General features: G+C 42.1%; 1 protein-coding gene across 1 annotated transcript in view; it reads left to right on the plus strand.

Moving 5' to 3' along the window:
- Window positions 1-27,435, plus strand: part of LOC118370199 (neuroligin-4, X-linked-like) — a 75,829-nt gene that overhangs the window by 32,259 nt on the left and 16,135 nt on the right. The window lies entirely within an intron of this gene.

Raw genomic sequence — 27,435 nt, forward strand, 5'->3', positions numbered from 1 at the left:
CAGATAGACTCCTAATCTCGTCCACCAGCCGGCTCTGTCTCTTTCACACCTCTCTTGTCTATAAGTACAACACCTCACTGTCTATACATGGTAATAATTGAGCCTGGGGACGAGCTGAAACTATACCTGGTAGTTCCATGGAGACCAAGATGCTGAAGTGTTGTTAAGCCCATGAGAAAATAAAAAGCTACATCCAGGGTGTTCAATTCATATTCACACCCCGGTATCCACTGCTGCTCTGCTTTCCATTTGTTATGAAGCCGAGCTGTCTGCACCACTCGCTATATTTAGTTTCGCGATTGAGAGCCAGGGGGAAAAGGTTCTCTGGGAAAGTGTGCACTGCGGAAGAAAGGGAGAAAAGAAACGTAGAGAGAGGAGAAAGGAGGCCCTCGTTGAGTCTGTATCTCTGCTTCTTTGATAGACTGGTTGAGGAGAGAGATGAGGGGTGTGTGTGTGTGTGCGCGCATGTACATGTTTGTGGGTACCTATACATGCACGCGTGTTTGTGTGTCTCTCAGAGTAGAGGTTCAGGCTAGAGCATCCCTCAGCTACATGGTCTCTATTCTCCCATATAAATGTATTCATCCCAGGTAAAGATAAGGACCAAGAGGTTCATTCTCCTCACACCATCCTCTCCCAGAACATTTGACAGTCTCTGCAAGATAGGCTAGTGTCTGAATAGTGTGTTCAGGTAGTCTAATGTCTGAACAGTGTGATCAGGTAGTCTAATGTCTGAATAGTTTATTCAGATAGTTTAATGTCTGAATAGTTTATTCAGGTAGTTTAATGTCTGAACAGTTTATTCGGGTAGTCTAATGTCTGAACAGTGTGATCAGATAGTTTAATGTCTGAATAGTTTATTCAGGTAGTCTAATGTCTGAACAGTTTATTCAGGTAGTCTAATGTCTGAACAGTTTATTTGGGTAGTCTAATGTCTGAACAGTGTGATGAAATAGTCTAGTGTCTGAATAGTGTGTTCAGGTAGTCTAATGTCTGAATAGTGTGATCAGGTAGTCTAATGTCTGAATAGTGTGTTCAGGTAGTTTAATGTCTGAATAGTGTGTTCAGGTAGTTTAATGTCTGAATAGTGTGTTCAGGTAGTTTAATGTCTGAATAGTGTGTTCAGGTAGTCTAATGTCTGAACAGTGTGATCAGATAGTTTAATGTCTGAATAGTTTATTCAGGTTGTCTAATGTCTGAATAGTTTATTCAGGTAGTCTAATGTCTGAATAGTGTGTTCAGGTAGTCTGATGTCTGAATAGTTTATTCAGGTAGTTTAATGTCTGAACAGTTTATTCGGGTAGTCTAATGTCTGAATAGTTTATTCAGGTAGTTTAATGTCTGAATAGTGTGTTCAGGTAGTCTCATGTCTGAATAGTTTATTCAGGTAGTTTAATGTCTGAACAGTTTATTCAGGTAGTTTAATGTCTGAATAGTGTGTTCAGGTAGTCTAATGTCTGAATAGTTTATTCAGGTAGTCTAATGTCTGAATAGTTTATTCAGGTTGTCTAATGTCTGAATAGTTTATTCAGGTAGTCTAATGTCTGAATAGTTTATTCAGGTAGTCTAATGTCTGAATAGTTTATTCAGGTAGTCTAATGCCTGAATAGTTTATTCAGGTTGTCTAATGTCTGAATAGTTTATTCAGGTTGTCTAATGTCTGAATAGTTTATTCAGGTAGTCTAATGTCTGAATAGTGTGATCAGATAATCTCAGGTCATACGGGTGTGTTGGGTTCCAATAAGGTCACATATACCAGGAGTAAACAGCAAAGCTTTGTGTTTTGAAATATATTAAAAAAACATCCTCATTTTGTGAACTTAATACACTTTCACACTGTATTGATTCATTAATTCAAACTAACTCAAGACTCTGATGGGTTTGAAGATTCAATTAATTTTAAAAACAAGAGAAGTGTTATATTATGTAACCAACCAGTGCTATATTATGTAACCAACTGTCATGGTGCCGGATGGTATCTTTAGCCTCTTAATCTCTCAAATGCACAGAAGGATGGCATGGTGTCCGAGTGTGTGTGGGATGGAATCAAAAGCAGTCAGTGGGTCATCTGTGCAGTGTGTGTGTGTGTGTGCGTGCGCGTGTATCTCCGGCAGCATCTCCGACTCTGTATCCAGTGGCTGGCCCTGGCTGTGGCCGCATTGGTACCATGCCATGCCTCCACGCTGCTTTCGTAACACTGCACCATCTGTGTCCAAGCGCCACATGGGCCGATCTGTGTGACGAGCTCTCCCTGAGCTCCATTACTCTGTGCTGGGATGTGTCAGAGCCACATGGCACTCCGCTCTTCTCCTCCTCTCTCCATCCTATTATGGCGAGACGTGAGGGGCCTGCTGATGTCTCCCTGATACAGACACATGTGTCTTGTCTGCCTTCACTTAACCCTTCCCATCCTCACCTTCCCCCACACCATCTCTGCCTATCTCTTTATCTCTATTTCTGTCTCTTGTTCTCTCTCTCTCGCTCTCTCTCTGCCTGGTAAACGCAGGTTCTGAGTGTTTGGCATCTAGGTCTTAAAATACAATTTAATACCAACTTAATCCTGTCCAGATATAGGTCCAGATAAGGGCTTTTACACCCTTACAAGGTCTGGAAATATAATGGGGATTACCAATAGTTTGTTTTACTGGTGAATCAGTAATGGAATGGAAATGTTGTTTTGGGAACACGATATGTCCAACATTCTTGGCCTATTCAGTCAGATGAGTAGAACAATTTTAACACAATAGTATTTTAGCTGATTGATCTGAATTCAGTGTCCATATTAGGATAGCCTCTGCTTCAGTTGGACTTGTCAGTGTCCATAGATCTTAAACAGCTTGAAGCCTCTATTCCTCCCTGCCCCTGCTGATTGTGTCAGCAGCCACATATTTAACTGCAGTTTCCTGCACTCTGAAGAGGTTTACGAGAGAGAGCATTACATTTATTCAATACTATTATATCAATGAAAATGTCATGTACAATTGTGTGTCTATTGTTGTATTTTTTGTTATATACAGTGGGGAGAACAAGTATTTGATACACTGCCGATTTTGCAGGTTTTCCGACTTACAAAGCATGTAGAGGTCTGTCGTGTTTTATCATAGGTACACTTCAACTGTGAGAGACAGAATCTAAAACAAAAGTCCATGTAATGTCTCCGCTCACGTGGGCGTGGCCACTGATTTGGTTAACTTTATATGAATACCCATATTTTCTCATTTAGAAGGTTAGTTTCATGTTTAATCACATACGTGTCACAATATTTAGATGCAAACCCCATAATTAAGAAGTGTACACACCCAGAGACACAGTAATAAGTGTTTCCTGTCCTTCATGAGATCACCAAATGAAACACACTCGTCATGACTGTCCCTTAACTGTCCACGGGCCACTCCCACATTCTCAAAAATAGAAATATTGTTTAATTATTCAAACTTTTGATGTCCAATGGTCTCTCCGTGACCCACACTTAACATTCCAACATTACAGATCATAGAGTCAGAGTATTTTATGACCGCCATAAAACAGCCGACCCCCCTTTGTAGAGAGGACCTACTGTAACCTGACCCTTCAGATCGTCACGGGAGAGTTACGACAGGGGTATTGTGTGTAGATTGATGAAGATTTTTTATTTATTTAATCCATTTTAGAATCTGTACTGTAACAAAACGTGGGCGTCTGAATTCGATCCGAATGCACTGTAAGTATGCGATGTCTATGTTAATGTTTTAAATGTATGTAAAAGGATGATTTAGATACAGACCACCAGTATTGACAGCTTCTATTCATCAATTAATCAAAACAAGATTAAGCAACAATGAAGGTTTTACTGTATGTTATAGATTTCAATAGTCTATCGGTTGCTGTATTAGTGTAGCCATAGCATCAGTGATATTGAGACAGAGATACATAAGAAAGATGCTGGTCAGTTCCTGGTTTCTTAATATTGACAAAGCAGAATTTCAATGTCCTGAGATTCTGTCATGGAATCAGTTTGTTTGTGAAGGTAAAGAAGAATTTGCATACACACACTAGACAACACTGGCCACATCAACAACTGAGAGAGACAGTGAATGATGTGTCTCACAACAACATGTCGTGATTTTTTGTGGGGGTTTTTTCTATGCTGTTGTGTTTTATTAGGCTATTGTTGGTCTTTGGTGGTGGCCCTAGGGGCCCCCAGGGGGCCTAAACTCCACTCACACTGGGCCAAGGACAGCTAGTGCCAGGAGGAGGTCAGATCTGAACCCCTGTTGATTTCCCCCAGCTAGTGACGTGACAGAGATGAGAAGAGAACACAGAGTCAGCCCACTGCCCCAGTGTTGATGCCCGGTCAGCTCTCTTTCAAATAGCCCCAGCTCATTTAAAAAGTAGAACAACTAACAAACAAACATACATTTCCTTTAGGCCTGTACACGCAAGGAATGGGCCGTGGCAGGAAAACGAGGGCAAAGCATTCATTAGCATGACAAATGGCCCTCTCTCACTATGCTCCTTTTGACGATGTGCGCCAGTCTCACGCCTACTTTGACAAATGAACAGTCGCCACTCTGACTGCTATTAGCTACCTTTATTCCACACAAAGCCTTAATATCAGAATGAGCTCTGATGTGTCTCAGGGAAGATGGCGGTGTGTGATAGATAGAAAGAGGAGTTGACGTGCTCAGCTCAGAAGTTTGCCGTAACAAGTCTTTGCAGGCCGGGTTCAAAAGGAATATCCTGGAATAAAGTCAAAACCTGCATTCAGTGAAATATTCTTTACGTTTCAATGTCGTTGTTTTTTTTAGCAGCGTAGATCAGAACATTCGGAAGACATGAAAACGTAATATTTCAGTGAGTTAGAGGTTTCCCCTCTCTTATGGTGTGTTAAAGAGCACACTGAGTTTTCTGTTTGGCTTAGTGTTCCACGAGGCTAGTCCTTTCTTTACTTCACACTGGTTGATTTGGACTTCAACTGTAGTAGTGGTAAATAATTGTAAAAGAGAGTACACTCTCAAGTCAACTTATCTGGTCAAATAAGTGTCAATGAAAATGGCATTGACGTCATGTTGACTGTTTGTTTATCATTATCACGGTTGATTCAGATCCTTGAATAACAATTCATCATCGCTCTTTTCTTTGGAGCAGTTACCTTTTGAACTAAGAATGAGTAAAGCATGCGACTATAACAACAAAGGCGTAGTGAAAAACCACTTTGCACATCAGAAATGAAACGAATAAATCGTCATTTGCTGTTGAGTAATTGTCAGATCGTTATGGATTTACGTTTGGCTTTTTTATCGTGAATACGAATAGCTTGTTTTTGTTCACCTTTAGAGGACGGATGTGATTGAGCTTTTCACGTCCTGCTTTTTGTAACAATATTTCGCGAAACAAGGCTGATCGCAGACAGGTTCACTTTTAAAGGTCATTGTTGTCGTGATGGTTCGGTGGAAGATTGTAAACAAAACCCTGAAATATATTGATATTGGTATTGATATATTCTCTCTCTTCTCTGTGGTTTGTAAATGTTCTTTTCGGGGGGAAAAAAGTACTTGGCCAAAAATAGTGCCCATTATTTTCATGTCCTCATACTGTAAATATGAGAATGGACAGGATCTAAACACACAAGCCAGCTATGTTTTTCTGGAAGTAGGCATGTACTGTAGGCTCTCTCCAACACCGCCATACAGAGATATTTCATCACATTCACATTCATTCACCTTTGTGTTTTATTGGCTTTTGAGCTGCTTGAGCTCCACACAGAGCTGACACAGTTGTGTCAAGCAAAGCTACAGTAGACTAGATGCACTGGAGAGATTTGGGTAGTGCCACGCAGGCCCAGATGGAGAGGAGAGGGGACATGGACATCGTCAGCGTGTGGATCAACACACGTGCACAAGCAACGCACAGAACAAATGACACACACACACACACACACACACATCACACACACGCACATACTATGTGTGTGTGATGTACTGATAACAGCAAATACTGAATCTCAGATGAGTAGAAAGATTGAGGATGATAAAAAACAAAGAAATCTGGGTGGTATTTTAAATGGATTTGGTCAGTGGCTCAGTAAATCTCCATGTTACTGGAAGCATCCTTTTTTCTTGTTACGCCAGAGGATGACTGCAAATGGCAAATGATGCCCTCCTCTCTCACCCCTTCTGTCTTCCTTCCCTCTCCCTAATGCATTGTTTATCCTGCAGAGTTTGCTTTCAGTAAGTGGTCTGGTACACAGAGTATAGTGAATGTAATTGCACGCTGCATTGAATTCGGGCAATTACAATCGGTTGAGATGACCGGGCATCGCTCGCTCATCTTCCTCCGTGGTTTAAGAAAGCCTCGGCTTCCGCTATCCAGTCTGGTGGATAATGAGGCAGGATGGAAAATGCCACGGTAAACATTAATCAATGAGACTCAGACTGCCAAAAAAATGACTGATTTGCAAATGGCTAAGTAGAGTGGCGGGTTGGCCGTAATTTTGACAGTCACTACACAATGGGGGGGGTTGATTTGGTTCTGCTGGGGGCTAGTAAACGGGTAAGGATGGTGGCAATGTTTCCACCTCTGGGTTAACCACTATGGCGGACTGTGTGGCTGAACAACACCAGGTTATCACAGTCCATTTCTCCCCGTGACTCCCTCTGTGTTTGGAGGTCGCACATTTCGCGACCCACACTATTCAGGTTCAATTGCTATTATACCCGCTGTAATGTGAAACAGTCAAAGCCTAGGAGAGTGTGTTGTGTCTGCCTGTTTCTTGTGGATACTGTTTGCTATAGCTGCAAAAAATATATATATAGTTTATCTTTTCCAGTTTTATATATCAACATAATTGTCAGATAGTAACAAAAATAGCTTAAAAAAACACAAGAAGGATTTAACATAGCAAACACATCATCTGCCATCAGTTGACGATCACTATTATTCTGAGATTACAGTGAGTCTGTTGAGTTTAGAAGACAGCAAGAGACAGATTTAATCAAAACCCACCCAACCAAGCAACAATAAACTTGTATCGCTCAATGTTATGGTTCCACGGTATGGGACTTTACTGTAGAGCCAGGCTTTTTGACTTTCTTCATTGGAGTGCCTCTGGAATTAAATACTCGTACAGATTCAAAATATCTGTGATATTACAGCTATATTAAGCCACATGAGTTGCAACCCAGATATGATTTCCTGTTGCAGTTTACTGAAATATGGCCATACACTTTTATATATACATAAAGTTGTCATATTTTTGTTATTTTATATTATGATGATGATGGTCATCGTCATCGTTGTCATCATCATCATCATCATCATTATTATTATTATTATTATTATGATGATGATGATGTCAACTCCCAGTGTAGTACCAGTACCGATGCTGTTCGTTTCTGCTCAGCGGTGCTGTAGTCTTATTGTAAAAGTGTTTGACCTTCTCTTACACAGTATTCCGTTTTTAAAGGTTTTGGGAGCCTCTAAGCGTCACGATTTAGTCAAATGTTTTGCATATTCATGTTCAGAGTTTGTTTATTTGCAAAGCTCAAGATGTTAATATGCTTCAGTTCCCTGAGGTGGTGATGAAGACTCACTTTAACAGTAACAGACTGGCAATGTATAATAGTGAGGAAAGGAATTGAGCAAGACTAGATAATGTCATTTTACACAAAATTCCTTCAAATATTCTCCTTCTTCTATAACATGCAGGGGCGTAACTTTCACTGGGGACGGGGGGGACATGTACCCCACCCCACATTCAGAAATGTAATTTTGTCCCCCACCAGTTTTATACTTGGAATGTGATATAAAACAGGCAACGGTGTGCTTTAGGACCATGCGGACGCCTCCGAGCGGTCGGGTAGGCTGTATGGAGTGTTTATCCGACTAGATAAGAAAAATTAAAATTATGTCCCCCTCACTTGTGCCCCTGGTAACATCAGAGACACAGCACTTCATCCAGTGTAGACGTCTTAAGCTTCTTTCAGTGGATATTACAAAAATGCTCTTATCTGTTCATGCTTATTCATACACTCAGGCGAAAGTGGTATGGAAATGAGAGGTAGGTAGCGTGAGCGAGAGAGAAACAGGAAATAAGGGATGTTTCCTGCCGTAGCCAGATAGCCACAGGGATTATTTGATCATGATGTCAACCGTACATGTACCTATGGGGACAGCCGAACAACCCTTTAAGGTTCTAGATAGCACCTTTTTTTTCTAAGAGTGTTGTCAACGCTGCGGTGATGTTCAACACAAGTGAGGGATGAAGACATTTTGAATTACGACAGTACAATACCACCTCGATGAGCCCTTTAATGACAGCAAAGCCACACACAGTACGGCCTGGCTGTATAACTCTGGAAATGAGGAGAGAATGGATTATTTTTGATATCTGAAATGTTATGACACTCAAATACCAGGGAGATGCAACAGACACACAAATTCACTGTTTTGCGGATAATGGATTTTTCTAGATAGTGCTTGGTTGAAGATGTGTTTTGATTTGTTGATGAGCAGTGGTATTCCCATGTCAGGGGTTATAGCTGATGTGCCTAATGTGTTCTCATAACACATATCGAGGCAGGACGTGTATGGTACTCGGATTAAACGGAAGTCTATGGTGCTATACAGTTTGTGTATGATGTTCGTGATTAAAGTGAAGCCCGTGTTTAAGTATTCAGTTACCAGTTGACATGTATCAGAAAGTTAATAGCGTGACACTAATTACAGCCTGCTGAGTCATTTTAATTTCATGAGCTTGAATCCGATTAGCACTTTTCCTGGATGCCTGCTGGAAAATATTGATCCCGCCGGCTTTTAAGTGTTGTTCAAAGAAGCTACTTGTTGAGAATGGAGGGAGAACACTTTAGATTAGGTAACACCTACTTTTTTTTTTTTTACGAAAAAGATCACGAAAAAGATGATTTAAGACTAAGTTTAAGAACGTTGGATTCATGCCTGGTTGTTAAAGGACCGCGTTAAATGGCTAATTAAGAACACTTGAGATATTCTCTTGGCACGCTTTAAACATCTTCCAAATGCCATGTAGTATACGACAGGCGACAGATTTTGATCACAGCATTTGGGTACTAAGTCAATGACATACTGCAGACGTTTTAAGGTATGACTGCCGTCTACAGTGGTCCCTGAAGCGTACGATCACACCCCGTGTGATTAGAACACTCATTTAGAATGCTAGTTTAGAACGGCAGTTTCGAATGACGCAACAATCCGCGTTTGAGCTGGCCACACTTTTGACAGAAACTATTTACACAAACACAGTCCTTACAAAGTTATGTCCAGAATGTCAGCAGTTTATTTTTGGATGCATTGTTCAGATATTCACAGAAGTAAATATAGCGTAACACAATCATCCTAACCGGAAAAATGTAGGCTACATTTGTCCTAGCGCTGAGGAAAGATTGACCCAACACAAGCAGTCATTTTTTCTAACTCTCGGCTGACGTAAACTACAATATGAATTAGCTAATAGCAATTACAATATATCAATAGTAATCACATCAAGGATGAGCTCACCATTGATCGAAATAACTAGGTAAAACACTTTATAGAAATCGAAAGTAATCCGACGATTAGTTTCAGCGCGCAGCCATGCATTTTTTCCTCACAGAAACCGAAGATAATAAGAGAAGACGAGATGAGTTTGGTCTGTTTGTAGTATGTATGTTGAAGGGGTGTGTCATCTACCGTCGTTCACATCCCACCATTTTAATTTCCGGAAGTCCTCAAAAAATTAGTGAACTCTTACTCACCTCATTTTGTTATAACATCTTTGGTCAAACAGACGTGAATCCCAGAATGCATTGTAGGTCAACAAACATGGCTACACAGCTGGAATTAGCTTAGCTCATCATAATCAGTACTTTGATGGAAACGCAGCCTGGATTTGAACCTGTCAGTGACACCTCTAGTACTACTGACGTGCTGTGCCTTTGACCGCTGCACCACTTGAGTCATAAGGCCATGGTAGCTTCAAAATGCAACACAAGATAATACTTCTCTGACGCATTTAGCATTGTTTTACAGAGCTAATAGAAGAATGTGGCTACATAAGCACGATTGACTATAACACCATAAAGGTTATACAATGAGTAACGTTACCTCAAGTGTCCGCGGTGATAAAGAATATACTCAAATATATTATGCTCCATACATACAGTACGCTACAATAGAAATGTGGAATAGAAAATGTGAACACGTGTGCAGATCCTGTTCTGACGGGAGATGCACAAACAATTGGGAAGTGCTTGGGGAATTTTGTCCGTGTCAGAAATGTCCCAAAAATGTAATTATCCGCAAAAGTAAAAATGACTATTTTTATGTGAATGAATGAGGAGGCGGAACACACCTACATTCAAACTGTTTTTAGAAAATAAAAACTTGTTTGAAAATCATTTGAAATTGAAGTTAAAACAACCTATAAATATAAACAGGCTGCGTGCTTTAGTTTGAGGGCAGTGCGGATAAAATGTACTGTTACGTATCAATCACATTCTGGAATGGAGAGAACATTCTAACATCACGTGCATAAAAAAACTCACGCTGGGGCGACCGTTAGAGATATTTGGAACTCACGCATGAAAGGGTTAAGGTATGACTGCCGTTTTCATTTCCTTTGGAAAAATATTGCTACTGAATATAACACTTGCCAGTTATCTCGCTTGGAAACACAAAGTGACAACATTTGAACCCCAGTAAGGAACCAACTGTGTTCTTCGGACAGCTAAATACAGGTGTTTACTGCCATAAATCAACATGAATCAACTGTGTGTTTATAGCGTTCCAGTCTTTCCTTTGAAGTGTTATCTCTGCTAGTCTGCTCCTTGCTTTACCACTGTGCTCAATGAGTAAAATGTGATCATAAAACTGGGGACATACAATCTGAAAGAAAGATCTTAAAAAGATGTTAATATGTCGCCCCCCCCCCCCCCCAAAAAAAAATAAACCTTTGAATGATTTGTAAGATATCATCTAATGGTCCACTCTGTCTCCTACAGTTAAACAAACATAGGCTACATAATTCTCTTTGCCCTCATACTGCTCGGAAATTTCAGGGCCATTTTGTCTTATAATGTCTTCAGAAAGGATATGATATTGTATTTCTTCAGGCTCTTCCTATAAGAATAGGAATGTCTCAGAGGTCATGGCTTTATTCTGTCTGGAACATTAGCCAGTACATTCTGCTGGGGCTGGCTATTATTGGCCATAGACACACCACTAAGACTTGAGAATAGACAAGGGGGAGGCACAACAAGCCAATGTGCGCGTGCTCACTGACCCAAGTGGCCACCCACGCTGTGTTTGTGTGCGTGCGTGTGCATGTGAGTGTGTGTGGGTGTGTGTGTGTCCACCCGCCAGACACCTCTCTAGAGAGGAGCGTCGGATCACTTTCGCTCCATCCAGCTGGAAGCTGAAACAGGCCACCACACTGTGCCCAGAGCTGAATTGGTGAGTTAAGCGGTACAATTCTGTTCCTTTAAGGCTGGGGAATAACATAGGAACTCTCTTATTGGTCAAACTTAACCTGTGCAACCAACCTATGATATTATGTCCTCACACTGCTGGATATAGTATATACAGTATGTATATTTAGCAATACTGTATGACAAAGATATAACACAAAACTTTGAGTACCAATCCACTACAGTCTTTGCCACAGTGATTCCTCAGATTAAGAAATCAATGAAGCTGAGAGTTTTGGGTTGGGTTCATTTGCATCAGATTTCTTTAGGGTCGAGGTCTCCTCCCCAGATGAAAAAGCTTATTGGAATGTAATGTCGTTCAACAACTGGAGGGAAGATACAGAGAGCGAGAGCAATAGAGAAAGGGAGGGGAGAGAGTGTGGGGGAAGGAGAGAGAGCGGGAGAGAGAGAGAGCGGGAGAGAGAGAGAGAGCGGGAGAGAGAGAGAGAGAGAGCGGGAGAGAGCGAGAGAGAGAGAGAGAGAGAGAGAGAGAGAGCGGGAGAGAGAGAGAGAGAGAGAGAGAGAGAGAGAGAGAGAGAGAGAGAGAGAGAGAGAGAGAGAGGCCAACCACCAAGAGTCTTTGATGTTCAGAGACTGTTTGTACTTTCCCTAATTAACCAGACTGAATCCAAATGAATACGCATACATACATACAGTACATTCTCACCAGATTGCTTTTCCTCTCTGATAGATAGTAATTTGGTTAGGAACTCATGTAAATCTGCTCTTTTACAAACAACGCCTATTTCTAAAATGGTATTTATCTTTTCACTGCAGTGGGCTAAATCGGGGTTCTTGGTAGTCTTAAACAAATATACTTTGAAACTGAAGTATACACCTCACACATATGGTTATGGGCTTTAAAAAAAGAAGACACCTGTACCATGTCAGATATAGAGTTTAAATGTATTACATTTTGAATTTGCATTCCAATATTACACTTTATATACATCACAGAAGACTGAAATATAACAAAACCGTTTGATAAAGAAACATCAGATTTTCAACATTTAAAAAAAGAGAATGTTTATTCATTATAAAATTGAGAAAAATATGAATAACATTCCACCCATGAGGCCACTAGAGGGAAATTTGGTCATGTGACTGCAGGAAAGGCATCTATGCTCAGCCAAACAGATTTGATCTAGCTGTTGTAGCCTGTATTTATTTTTAAATCGCTACTTGTTTATTTTGCTTATCAAGCGCTTTGCGATTCTGTCTGTAATGAAAAGTGCTATAACGGTTGAATAAATTATTATTATTACTCAACGTAATAACATGTTCTCATTCACAGACAGCGAGTTGGTGAGAGCAACAAGTGAGCCTCGAATTCATCAGTTGTCATATACAAGGCAAAGGCTGTCAAAAGCAACAGTCAAAACAGTGCAAAGGTTGTATGGAGGAGAGAATGAGGTGTGCAAAGAAAATTGGAATGTCACCATGGCAACATCTAACTGACAGCAAGAGAAGACAGGGTGTTTTTTCTGACAAATTCCGGTTTGATTATTGAAGGGCAATTATTATATTTTAAACATGTCGTCAGGGGAAACCAAGGACAAACAACAAAATAAACAAATAACCATCTATGCAATTACTGTATGACAGGCTTTTGTTTTTATCACCCAATTAGAGCACTGTGGCACATTGATTTTCTAGAGAGGGTTTTTGGAAGCCTCCTCTTCACCTCATTTACACACAGCGCTCGTTCCGTTCCAAATGCCACCCTAGTCCCTAGTGCACTACTTTTTTTTACCAGGTTCAATAGGGCTATTGTCAAAAGTAATGCCCTTTGTAGGGAATATGGTGCCATTTGGGATGCAGTTAGCCATCAGACAGTGTTGTTGTTTGGATTGAGTTACTGTAAGAGCTGTGCCTCTTGTAGACAAAAAGGATTATCCACTTCTTGACATGGTTATGTATTTGCTTAGTATCGATTCCCTGTGTAATGTGTTCTCTGCCTCGATCCCAGGCACCTACTTCTGTTGACTAAACATCGGTGGAGAGGATGTGTGGAGTAGCACCCCATGTGTTGCCAGGCAAGCCAATAAGAAATACGACAACAACCAATGACACATGCACTCTTCGATCAGTGCCACTTTGGGGTCCTTAAAGATAAACAGTTTGGCCGTATTTCTTTATGTTTTGCAGACAGTTAGTTAATACAGGGGCGTCTTGATGTTTCTTATTGGTTACACTATTTGGGGTAAATCATGCTCAGTGTGGGTCTTGGAGAACCACTCAGAAGATGCTATAATGGTGCTATAACACATGATTTGGCAGCATGCTGCTTGGGACAGCGCATCTACAGTACTTGGGCCAATGCCTGGTTGAGGAAAAGCAGATCTATTTCTGTGTTAAGGGTTTGGATGGATGGACCAGTCACAACTAACTGGCAGTACACCATTGTCAAACAGCATTTTATGTACAGCAAATGTATAATTTGGTTGGAGACAATACTGGGTCGTCTTATAGTCTTGTCTGTATAGACAAGATAGTGATCACTGTTGTTTTATGTTTTCTGAAACTCACTCGCCTCATCCTGACTCAAACAAATAGATGTTTAACTGCAGTACCCCATATACTCCATTTTCAATTCCAAAGGAAGGACATTTGGAGTCCCTTATCTCTCTTTGAGCTGTGGCGGGGGTGACAATCCATAGGAGTTCCTCCGACGTGTTTATGTGCCGCTAAATCATTAACCATCTTACTCTGCTGGCTGGCTTGCAAACCTGTTTGCTTTGAAGTGTGACAGAGACACTGAACTCCCCCATGCCGTTGAGCTTGAGCTGCAAGATAATGAGGCTGTGCTGTTTCTCCTTATGATGCCTAAAAAAAACATTACACATATTGTACATTTACGTTAGCTTTTTTTGCAATGCTCTTTGAGTGTGGACTTACTGTGTTTTTGTATTTATGGATTAAATAGTTGAATTTATACCAACTAAGAGATTTCCTATGTACAAGCCTGGGAGAGTGTGATGGTTTCCACTATGTAGTTATTGATCTTTAAATGGAAAGCAATAGCATGGCTAACAGAGCTGTGGATTCTCCTTATGATGCTCTTTCATTCATTTTCTTCAACAGTCAGTGGGTGTATTGAACTGACTATTCTACCGCTAGAAATATTGCAGATTGTACCTCTAACTGGGAAATTGGACTATTTTGCCATTGTATATTGTATCATGGCTAACAGAGGGGTCAGGGTAGTCTTAGCGGTAGCATGGCTAACAGAGGGGTCAGGGTAGTCTTAGCGGTAGCATGGCTAACAGAGGGGTCAGGGTAGTCTTAGCGGTAGCATGGCTAACAGAGGGGTCAGGGTAGTCTTAGCGGTAGCATGGCTAACAGAGGGTTCAGGGTAGTTTTAGCGGTATCATGGCTAACATAGGGGTCAGGGTAGTTTTAGCAGTAGCATGGCTAACAGAGGGGTCAGGGTAGTTTTAGCAGTAGCATGGCTAACAGAGGGGTCAGGGTAGTTTTAGCGGTAGCATGGCTAACAGAGGGGTCAGGGTAGTTTTAGCAGTAGCATGGCTAACAGAGGGGTCGGGGTAGTTTTAGCGGTAGCATGGCTAACAGAGGGGTCAGGGTAGTTCTAGCGGTAGCATGGCTAACAGAGGGGTCAGGGTAGTTTTAGCCGTAGCACGGCTAACAGATGGGTCAGGGTAGTTTTAGCGGTAGGATGGCTAACAGAGGTGTCAGGGTAGTTTTAGCGGTAGCATGGCTAATGGGGGGTTACAGAGACACCACTAACCAAACAACAGTAATAATAATAATAATAATAATATATGCCATTTAGCAGACGCTTTTATCCAAAGCGACTTACAGTCATGTGTGCATACATTCTACGTATGGGTGGTCCCGGGGATCGAACCCACTACCCTGGCGTTACAAGCGCCATGCTCTACCAACTGAGCTACAGAAGGACCGATGTCTGGGCATTTGAATTAAAGGGTAACTGCGAAGAAACAACTTGGATATTTAACTTGGCCATTTCTTGGATATTTCCCGAGACCTCAAAAGTGGTCCCCCGATGTGGTTTAAGCACTGTTGTGTACTTAGATCATCCAATTGTGTTGTTTTTCTATTAAAAAGTGTGACCTTGACAGAATCATTTATCTTTTTCGATAGTAGACCTACTATTAGCCAACTTGCAAAGTACAGCTTGGGTTGGCCTGACTGTTAGAGACCAATATGGGATTTATCATTTAAGTTCATTCAGTGTATGTCACTGTTTGTCATAGAATGTTTCACACAGGGCACCTTTCCTTCACTGTTGCGGTCCATTTGGATAATTTTTTCCAAATTAGACTATACCCACTTCTCCAGGCACCACTGCGGCTAACAGATAGTTCAGAGTAGTTTTAGCCGTAGCATGGCTACCAGAGAGTCCAGGGTGTCTGTCAGATGGCTGGTTCATGTGGTCCGTTCCTGCAGAGGGAGAGAGACCTGTCTGTGATGCAGCATTCACGTCATGTTATAAACCCGGGACTTCCGAGTTCAAATTAAAGTACGTCATTTGCGTAGAGCTTCCTATTGGTTGATTCTGATACTTCTTTAAGTGGGAAACATGGTATCATCTTTCTTTCTACAACGAGTAAGCAATTTGGAAATGTCCATGTTCCCGAAATGTTGTGAACGCGGCATGAAGCCCTAATGGATTTGGTAGCCCAGCTTTGGAGGACAGATGGTGTGCATTGAGGTGATAGGCTGTGGCTGTGGTGTGTGTGTGTGTGTGTGTGTGTGTGTGTGTGTGTGTGTGTGTGTGTGTGTGTGTGTGTGTGTGTGTGTGTGTGTGTGTGTGTGTGTGTGTGTGTGTGTGTGTGTGTGTGTGTGTGTGTGTGTGTGTGTGTGTGTGTGTGTGTGTGGTGGAAGGGCGGTACTTGATAAACAAGGGGATTTAATGCTTCATGACCCAGATCCGCACTGAGCAGCGGTTTCCCCAGCGTGTGTGTGTGGTGAGGATCAAATTAAAGTGAAGGAAGAGTGACAGACATTGTGTGTATGCATGAAATGGTGAAGCTGAAGGGAGGAGTGACTGTGTCAGCTGTGAGTGTGTTTGTGTTTGTGTGTGTGTGTGTGTGTGTGTGTGTGTGTGTGTGTGTGTGTGTGTGTGTGTGTGTGTGGCTGTGTGACATCTGGGAAGTGAGGCAGAGCGTGTGTGTGCTTGAGTTGCTCTGTATCCCTCCTCCTCCATCACTGTCACACAGCTGTCCCCTACCTGGACGACCTGTCACTCCACAGAGTCTGTCATCCTCTCTCTCTCTCTCTCTCTCTCTCTCTCTCTCTCTCTCTCTCTCTCTCTCTCTCTCTCTCTCTCTCTCTCTCTCTCTCTCTCTCTCTCTCTCTCTCTCTCTCTCTCTCTCTCTCTCTCTCTCTCTCTCTCTCTCTCTCTCTCTCTCTCTCTCTCTCTCTCTCTCTCTCTCTCTCTCTCTCTATGTATAGTCGTGGCCAAAAGTTTTGAGAATGACACAAATATTAATTTTCACAAGTGATCGGATGAATTGCAATTAATTGCTAAATCCCTCTTTGCCATGCAAATGAACTGAATCCCCCCAAAACATTTCCACTGCATTTCAGCCCTGCCACAAAAGGACCAGCTGACATCATGTCAGTGATTCTCTCGTTAACACAGGTGTGAGTGTTGACGAGGGCAAGGCTGGAGATCACTCTGTTATGCTGATTGAGTTTGTATAACAGACTGGAAGCTTCAAAAGGAGGGTGGTGCTTGGAATCATTGTTCTTCCTCTGTCAATCATGGTTACCTGCAAGGAAACATGTGCCGAAACTCCAGCAAGCACCAGGACCGTCTCCTAAAGTTGATTCAGCTGCGGGATCGGGGCACCACCAGTACAGAGCTTGCTCAGGAGTGGCAGCAGGCAGGTGTGAGTCCATCTACACGCACAGTGAGGTGAAGACTTTTGGGGGATGGCCTGGTGTCAAGAAGGGTAGCAAAGAATGGTTGTAAAAATAATTTTCTCCCCTTTCCGATTGTTTGGGGCATCCGGAAAAAAGCTTGTCCGGAGAAGACAAGGTGAGCGCTACCATCAGTTCTGTGTCATGCCAACAGTAAAGCATCCTGAGACCATTCATGCGTGGGGTTGCTTCTCAGCCAAGGGAGTGGGCTCACTCACAATTTTGCCTAAGAACACAGCCATGAATAAAGAATGATACTAACACATCCTCAGAGAGAAACTCGGAATAATGTAATTTCAATATGAATTGTTTTTTTTACACTGGATCTAGAACATACTTAATATTGATTGACTTTAGCCTATTTATTGTGAAAATATTGAAGTCGATATTTTACCTATACATTTTAACCATCCAGGAACAGTTTGGTGACGAACAATGCCTTTTCCAGCATGATGGAGCACCTTGCCATAAGGCAAAAGTGATAACTAAGTGGCTCGGGGAACAAAACATCGATATTTTGGGTCGATTGGCCAGGAAACTCACCAGACCTTAATCCCATTGAGAACTTGTGGTCAATCCTCAAGAGGCGGGTAGACAAACAAAAACCCACAAATTCTGACAAACTGCAAACGTTGATTATGCAAGAATGGGCTGCCATCAGTCAGGATGTGGCCCAGAAGTTAATTGACAGCATGCCAGGGCGGATTGCAGAGGTCTTGAAAAAGAAGGGTAAACACTGCAAATATTGACTCTTTTGCATCAACTTCATGTAATTGTCAATAAAAGCCTTTGACACTTATCACATGCTTGTAATTATACCATAGTAACATCTGACAAAAATATCTAAAGACACTGAAGCAGCAAACTTTGTGAAAATTTATATTTGTGTCATTCTCAAAACCTTTGGCCACGACTGTACTCCCCACCCCAACACACACCCAGAGGCTTGATACCTTTAGCACCTGTCATACTACACTACTGTTTTGTCATACTACACTACTGTTTTGTCATACTACACTACTGTTTTGTCATACTACACTACTGTTTTGTCATACTACACTACTGTTTTGTCATACTACACTACTGTTTTGTCATACTACACTACTGTTTTGTCATACTACAGTACTGTTTTGTCATACTACACTAATGTTTTGTCATACTACACTACTGTTTTGTCATACTACACTACTGTTTTGTCATACTACACTACTGTTTTGTCATACTACACTACTGTTTTGTCATACTACAGTACTGTTTTGTCATACTACACTACTGTTTTGTCATACTACACTACTGTTTTGTCATACTACAGTACTGTTTTGTCATACTACACTACTGTTTTGTCATACTACAGTACTGTCTTGTCATACTACACTACTGTTTTGTCATACTACACTACTGTTTTGTCATACAGTACATGGCATCTGTAGCTACAGCCTCAGACCACATGTACTGAACACGTGGAGAAGCTGTGTTCAGTCACAGGGTGTGTTGATGGAGCGCATCACCTGGCCAGAATGTTTGATAACCTCTCTTTCCCGTGTCACAAGGACAAGCACAATAAATCAAATAAAACAGATGCAAATGGAGATGTATTTTGTAAACTCTTTCCATATTATCCACCATCATCTATGTACACTAGATTAAATGACACTAAGTATTACGATCTGTTTGGGATTGTTTTTACTGAGGGATTAATAACAGCTAGACAGGGATGATTACTTTATTCGACTTCGGGGCCGTTACCCCCATGCAAAACCCATAGCACATATATGCATGGTACCATCCAAAATCATCACAATCCTCTCTGTGTCCTTGTGGAAGGTCCAAAAGGTCCTTCTGTCTATATGATTAACCGGCTTGGATCATACCCCCGATGTTATGGAAAAGGAACAGGGCTAGCGTGTTAGAGGGCCAGGACCAGGGCGTCCGTAGCAGGGTAGAGTCAGTCAGACCAGTGGGTGGGTGATGGAGGTTTGTCAGAGATACTACATACTTCATGCTCTCGTGGGTCTCCCGGCAGAATGTCATCAGTCACGTGGAGCGCTGCGACTCGGATGACTCCAGAATGTTGTCAACATGGAGTGCATTTCTGAGACTGATGATCCCACCAGACTTAAAGATATGACGTGAGTCAGAGTTGGAGGAGAGCAACAGCCCTGCCTCAGGCTGAGGGGTAATGGATGTGTCATAGATGCCATGCAGCCGCAGAATGACAAGCAATATGTAGGAAGTGGCATTGACTCAGGCAAGTAGCAGCAGGGTGGGCAACACTTGATTTACACGGCTGTTTTTAGAATGGGCAACACTTGATTTACACGGCTGTTTTTAGAATGGGCAACACTTGATTTACACGGCTGTTTTTAGAGTGGGCAACATTTGATTTACACGGCTGTTTTTGGAGTGGGCAACATTTGATTTACACGGCTGTTTTTAGAGTGGGCAACACTTGATTTACACGGCTGTTTTTAGAGTGGGCAACATTTGATTTACACGGCTGTTTTTAGAGTGGGCAACATTTGATTTACACGGCTGTTTTTAGAGTTTTGATTTACACGGCTGTTTTTAGAGTGGGCAACACTTGATTTACACGGCTGTTTTTAGAGTGGGCAACACTTGATTTACACGGCTGTTTTTAGAGTGGGCAACACTTGATTTACACGGCTGTTTTTAGAGTGGGCAACATTTGATTTACACGGCTGTTTTTAGAGTGGGCAACACTTGATTTACACGGCTGTTTTTAGAGTGGGCAACACTTGATTTACACGGCTGTTTTTAGAGTGGGCAACACTTGATTTACACGGCTGTTTTTAGAGTGGGCAACACTTGATTTACACGGCTGTTTTTAGAGTGGGCAACACTTGATTTACACGGCTGTTTTTAGAGTGGGCAACATTTGATTTACACGGCTGTTTTTAGAGTGGGCAACATTTGATTTACACGGCTGTTTTTAGAGTGGGCAACATTTGATTTACACGGCTGTTTTTAGAGTGGGCAACACTTGATTTACACGGCTGTTTTTAGAGTGGGCAACATTTGATTTACACGGCTGTTTTTAGAGTGGGCAACATTTGATTTACACGGCTGTTTTTAGAGTGGGCAACATTTGATTTACACGGCTGTTTTTAGAGTGGGCAACACTTGATTTACACGGCTGTTTTTAGAGTGGGCAACATTTGATTTACACGGCTGTTTTTAGAGTGGGCAACATTTGATTTACACGGCTGTTTTTAGAGTGGGCAACACTTGATTTACACGGCTGTTTTTAGAGTGGGCAACATTTGATTTACACGGCTGTTTTTAGAGTGGGCAACACTTGATTTACACGGCTGTTTTTAGAGTGGGCAACACTTGATTTACACGGCTGTTTTTAGAGTGGGCAACACTTGATTTACACGGCTGTTTTTAGAGTGGGCAACACTTGATTTACACGGCTGTTTTTAGAGTGGGCAACACTTGATTTACACGGCTGTTTTTAGAGTGGGCAACACTTGATTTACACTGTTTTTAGAGTGGGGCTGTTTTTAGAGTGGGCAACACTTGATTTACACGGCTGTTTTTAGAGTGGGCAACACTTGATTTACACGGCTGTTTTTAGAGTGGGCAACACTTGATTTACACGGCTGTTTTTAGAGTGGGCAACACTTGATTTACACGGCTGTTTTTAGAGTGGGCAACATTTGATTTACACGGCTGTTTTTAGAGTGGGCAACATTTGATTTACACGGCTGTTTTTAGAGTGGGCAACATTTGATTTACACGGCTGTTTTTAGAGTGGGCAACACTTGATTTACACGGCTGTTTTTAGAGTGGGCAACATTTGATTTACACGGCTGTTTTTAGAGTGGGCACACATTTGATTTACACGGCTGTTTTTAGAGTGGGCAACATTTGATTTACACGGCTGTTTTTAGAGTGGGCAACATTTGATTTACACGGCTGTTTTTAGAGTGGGCAACATTTGATTTACACGGCTGTTTTTAGAGTGGGCAACATTTGATTTACACGGCTGTTTTTAGAGTGGGCAACATTTGATTTACACGGCTGTTTTTAGAGTGGGCAACATTTGATTTACACGGCTGTTTTTAGAGTGGGCAACATTTGATTTACACGGCTGTTTTTAGAGTGGGCAACATTTGATTTACGGCTGTTTTTAGAGTGGGCAACATTTGATTTACACGGCATTTGATTTACACGGCTGTTTTTAGAGTGGGCAACATTTGATTTACACGGCTGTTTTTAGAGTGGGCAACACATTTGATTTACACGGCTGTTTTTAGAGTGGGCAACATTTGATTTACACGGCTGTTTTTAGAGTGGGCAACACTTGATTTACACGGCTGTTTTTATTTGACGGCTGTTTTTGGGCAACACTTGATTTACACGGCTGTTTTTAGAGTGGGCAACATTTGATTTACACGGCTGTTTTTAGAGTGGGCAACACTTGATTTACACGGCTGTTTTTAGAGTGGGCAACATTTGATTTACACGGCTGTTTTTAGAGTGGGCTGATTTACACGGCTGTTTTTAGAGTGGGCAACACTTGATTTACACGGCTGTTTTTAGAGTGGGCAACACTTGATTTACACGGCTGTTTTTAGAGTGGGCAACACTTGATTTACACGGCTGTTTTTAGAGTGGGCAACACTTGATTTACACGGCTGTTTTTAGAGTGGGCAACACTTGATTTACACGGCTGTTTTTAGAGTGGGCAACACTTGATTTACACGGCTGTTTTTAGAGTGGGCAACACTTGATTTACACGGCTGTTTTTAGAGTGGGCAACACTTGATTTACACGGCTGTTTTTAGAGTGGGCAACACTTGATTTACACGGCTGTTTTTAGAGTGGGCAACACTTGAAAAGTCATATAACTTGGAAACAGACAGACATGTCAAATTGTCAGGGGTGGCATTTAGTACACTGTTATTTTCTGATAAATTCACAGTAGGTGTACAGAAGAAAAGTACTTAAGCTGTGGAACACACTATTCTGGTGTCGTACCTCATACTGCAGCATTTCCTGTAAAACCGTTGCTATTGTAAATGCAGTTCAGAGCTGTGGGGCCTGGGGAATGTTTGTGCAGTTCTGAACTCTGCAAGCAGTGCAAATGTCTCTGGTCTGGTGTCCGATAGATTCTAATTACCTCTGCACAATTTAATGAACATACGCTGGTGGATCACAGGGGTTGTTCCCTAACTCCGTGGATGTAACCAATTGCACTCTTCGCGGTTGGGAGAAACATACTGCTCTCTCTCTCTCTCTCTCGCCTCCCGCTCCCTCCCGCTGTATTACGGAACTTAATTGATTGTTAGCGGGAGGAAAGGTGCTCAAATCTTATTGACATTCTGAGTTATTTCAAACGAGCTGTTCTAATGGTACATATGTAGGATCTTAATTTGAGCCAGTTTGTTACAACAGGGATATAATCCTGCAGCAGGAAATGTGAATTATGGATTATAATTCATGGACAATTTTTGTAGGGGTTGACACATTTTTTCATAGAGGGAGAGAGGGAGAGAGGATAGTGAGAGAGGATAGAGAGAGAGAGAGAGAGAGAGAGAGAGAGAGAGAGAGAGAGAGAGAGAGAGAGAGAGAGAGAGAGAGAGAGAGAGAGAGAGAGAGAGAGAGAGAGAGAGAGAGAGAGAGAGAGAGAGAGATTGTACTGCAAGAGTTATTGCCACATTATTTGAATGAATGTTATTCATTAAAAAGTACAAATGAATGAATATTATTAATTCAGTCAAAAAGCGAGTCAAAATAGTATTTTCCCATTTGAACGCCGTGAACCTAATGTTGCTGCATTCTTTGACGTTTCCAAATCCATATATTTTCTCAAAGGAAATGCTTCTGTTTTGACCACTTGGCTTCACACTGGGAGTGAAGTCAGCTCTCATCAAAATATGTTTCTTCAAAAACCCATGTCAGGTGTGCATTGTTCAGCAACATCAAACTGCTTCCACGAAATAACATCTACATGTCACAATAATAATGTAACTCTTAGGAAGAGAGTTTTCCAGGTTATTGAATCAATCATCAATCCCAACTTTCCATCAAAGCAGAACACGATGACAGGGTGTTTTGTTTTTCTCCATTCATTGTTACTAGTATGAATTGTTTACTTAGCTACTGATTTGACAACCCAGAGTGACCTCTACTTTTCCCCCCTCATCACAAGCCTCTAATATGTCAGCTTTGAACCACATTATTATGTATAGCCCCTGGCCTGCCTGCGCAAACAGAACACGCGCGCACACACACACACACACACACACACGCACGCACGCACACGCACACGCACACGCACACGCACACACACACATGCAGCAGCAACCACATTAGGGCACAGCCTGATGAATGTGTAAACGATGACGGCCAGGGAGGAGAAGAGAAAAAAAAGAACTGGGAGGAAATGTGTCTTTTTCACTCATAATTATAATTCCATTTGGAGTGTAAGTAATCGCTCTGCTGTCATTTTTAATCCGCCACCACTAATATGGCCAAATTTACCAGCATCAGTGAATGCACTTTGACAGCTGCTATGTTTTGCTTCCACAGGTCGCTGTCTGTCAATCACTGGGGATTATGGGTAACCAGCCCACCTGCCTCTGATGTACTTTAATTCTGTAGCATGATTATAGACTCGAACGGAATGAGATAGATAGCAGGACAACGCCTGTTTCCTTTGTACGGATTAATCTGTTATGTCCCCATTTTGCACATTTCCACATTTTCACACACATTATTCCGTTGCTCTATCAAACGAACAGATACAGGCTCTACTTCAACATGCCTACTTCACAAGATAGGCTACATTTGCCTATAGCGGGTGCAATGTCTTTCATTTGGGATGGGGTTATTTGGTGGCTTGCAGATGTACATCTATAAAGGATTCTAAACCATATTTGACGGGTTGATATGACAGACTGGCCAGAGACGACAAAGTTGTGAGAGTTCCCAGCTCCCCGGGACTTCGCCAGAGAGAATCATTTTTGACAGACATACAGACAGAGGTTGAGAGTCAATGTCAGCATCCCGAATGGCACCCTATTCCCTATATAGTGCACTACTTTTCACCAGAGCCCTGTGAGATAACCGGAATAGGGTGCCATTTGGGATGCTAGCCCAATCACTGGCTTTCACTGAGCTAGCTGTAGCTGTGACCTGACCTCCTTGAGCAGCTAATTCCAAACATTACCCCTCACATCTCTCCCTTTGATAATTATAATTTCATCTGGGAGCCACGGGGCGGATTATTCTCTGGACAGAGAGCACCGTTAGGCACTATTACCGCCACAATGAATGTCCGGATAGATGGATAGTCGCCGGTCAGAGCTTTTTCTTCCTTGCTCCCATGTGTTCTGTTGATACAAAGAAAGTCAGGCTTGTCAATCCAATACCAACTATGGTTTGTTTTGTCTTGGTGACAGACAAGGCCTGGGAAAATGAAAAGACTTGTCCCTCTCTATTAAGAGAGGCGTACAATAGGAAAGGCCGGTGCTACTAATTGGTCAGATCAAGGTGTAGATACAGGCTATGAGGCAAGCACCAGCTGGTGGCAAGAAGCTTGAAAAAACACTGTAATGTTTGGTGTCAAATCGAAATATAATGCTCCAGAAATATAGCAACTTCATATGATCTGTGCATTGACCATGCGTTTACAGACGTGCTACAGCAGCATACTATACATTGAGTGTACAAAACATTAGGGAAACCTTCCTAATATTGCGTTGCACCTCCTTTTGCCCTCAGAACAGGCCATGGACTCTTGCGAGGTGTTGAAAGCGTTCCACAGGGATGCTTGGCCCATGTTGACGCCAATGCTTCCCACAGTTGTGTCAAGTTGGCCGGATGTTCTTTGGGTGGTGGACCATTCTTGACACACACCTGAAACTGTTGAGCGTTACAGTTAAATATTTTCTCTTGGCCATCCACCTTCTGAATGGCACACATACTGTCCACAATCCATGTGTCAAGTGTTTCAAGGCTCACAAATCCTCCCTGAACCGGTCTCCTCCCGGTCATCTACACTGAATGATGTGGATTTAACAAGTGACATCAATAAGGAATCATAGCTTTCACCTGGGATTCACCAGGTCAGTCTAAGCCATGGAAGGAGCAGGGGTCTTTAATGTTTTGTCCACTCAGTGTATGTTGTGCTCTTAGCCTACCTCGCATCTGGCCAAGCGGCTGGCACAGTATGTGGAAAATCTCTTGCAGACCCATGGTGTGCAATCGGTGGAGTCGTCATGCCAATGCACAGCATGGTTCCACAGGATCAATACCATTTAGGGAAAGTGTCCACCACAGGAGGTTGGTGGCACCCTAATTGGGGAGGACTGGCTCGTGGTAATGGCTGGAGCAGAATCAGTGGAATGGTATCAAATACATGGAACACATGGTTTGATGCCATTCCATTCTCTCTGTTCCTGCCATTATTAAAAGCCGTTCTCCCCTCAGCAGCCTCCACTGGTGTCCAAACATATCCAATAGACAGCAGCCCCAAATGGCCTGAACGTGGAAAGGGATGTGTGTGTGTGTGACCACAGTATCTTGACATTTCAATGAGAGCACATGCATTTGTCATAGTCCTTTATCATACTGTAACATTCCTTAGGCAATGCATGACGGTGTTAGTGCCCAGTATCATGCAGGGGAGAATGAATGGGTACTTTATTGTCCCATAGAGAAATTTGCTTGGTGACATCACAGTTCACCAGATGCTCTTATCCAGAGCAGCTAGGGTTAAGTGCCTTGCTCAAGGGCACATCGGCAGATTTTTCAACTAGTTGGCTCGGGGATTCGAACCAGCGGTCTTTACCGACGCCCTTCACCGTTAGGCTACCAGCCGCTACATGCTTGGTAACACGGATGGAGCCCTTTACTTGCCGTTCCAAGTGGCATTAAATGACAGTGTGGCCAAGCAGACCTCTTATGTCACTGCTGCCATTCAAACCCAGATCTATTCGAGCTGTTCTGTTGTGAGGCTGAATGATGGCTGTCTGAATTCCATTAAGCTTGCAACCCCTGCCCTGCCACAGCAGCATCAGCATAAGTTTGGCTGAGAGAGAGAGAGAGAGAGAGAGAGAGAGAGAGAGAGAGAGAGAGAGAGAGAGAGAGAGAGAGAGAGAGAGAAATTCCACAGTGTGCCATCAAAGCAGCAAGATTTGTGACCTGTTGCCACGAGAAAAGGGCAACCAGTGAAGAACACGCAACATTGTAAATACAACCCATATCTATGCTTATTTATTTTATCTTGTGTCCTTTACCATTTGTACATTGTTAAAACACTGTATATATATATATATATAATATGACATTTGTAATGTCTTTATTGTTTTGAAACTTCTGTATGTGTGATGTCTACTGTTAATTTTTATTGTTTATTTCACTTTATATATTATCTACCTCACTTGCTTTGGCAATGTTAACACATGTTTCCCATGCCAATAAAGCGCTTGAATTGAATTGAATTGAATTGAGAGACAGACAGACAGACAGACAGACAGACAGACAGACAGACAGACAGACAGACAGACAGACAGACAGACAGACAGACAGGCAGGCAGGCAGGCAGACAGACAGACAGACAGATAGACAGACAGACAGTCATACATTTTTGTCGCGATCTTAGTGACGCAATTTTACATCTAACTAATATGTTTGGTGCAGTATTTGTCAATGAAAACATGTGCATGAAAACGTGTCGTCTCTCGTTGAATGACAACAGACTTTATTGAAGAATCCCGACAGTTGACCAATCACAGACGAAGGGGCGTAGACTCCGATTCCTGAACTTCGGCTGACCTCGAGAGAAAACGGTGTGTGCCCTCACCGAAGTCCAAAATGAACAAAAACGTCACAAAATGTCGTCATAATGTATGCACAAACTCTTCCGAACTGTTTCGGCTGGGAAGCATGTGGATGCCTTAGGTCTGAGACGTAAAAAAGGCTTTGGAAGGACATTGTCATTTCTGCATCGACCCTGTGATATTGTAGCAACAATATTAGCATTCAGCAAATAATATTTTACTCAGATGCATTCCCAGGCAGAGTAAGATCAATA

The sequence above is a fragment of the Oncorhynchus keta genome, chromosome 37, assembly GCF_023373465.1.
Source record: "Oncorhynchus keta strain PuntledgeMale-10-30-2019 chromosome 37, Oket_V2, whole genome shotgun sequence".
Lineage (NCBI taxonomy): Eukaryota > Metazoa > Chordata > Actinopteri > Salmoniformes > Salmonidae > Oncorhynchus > Oncorhynchus keta.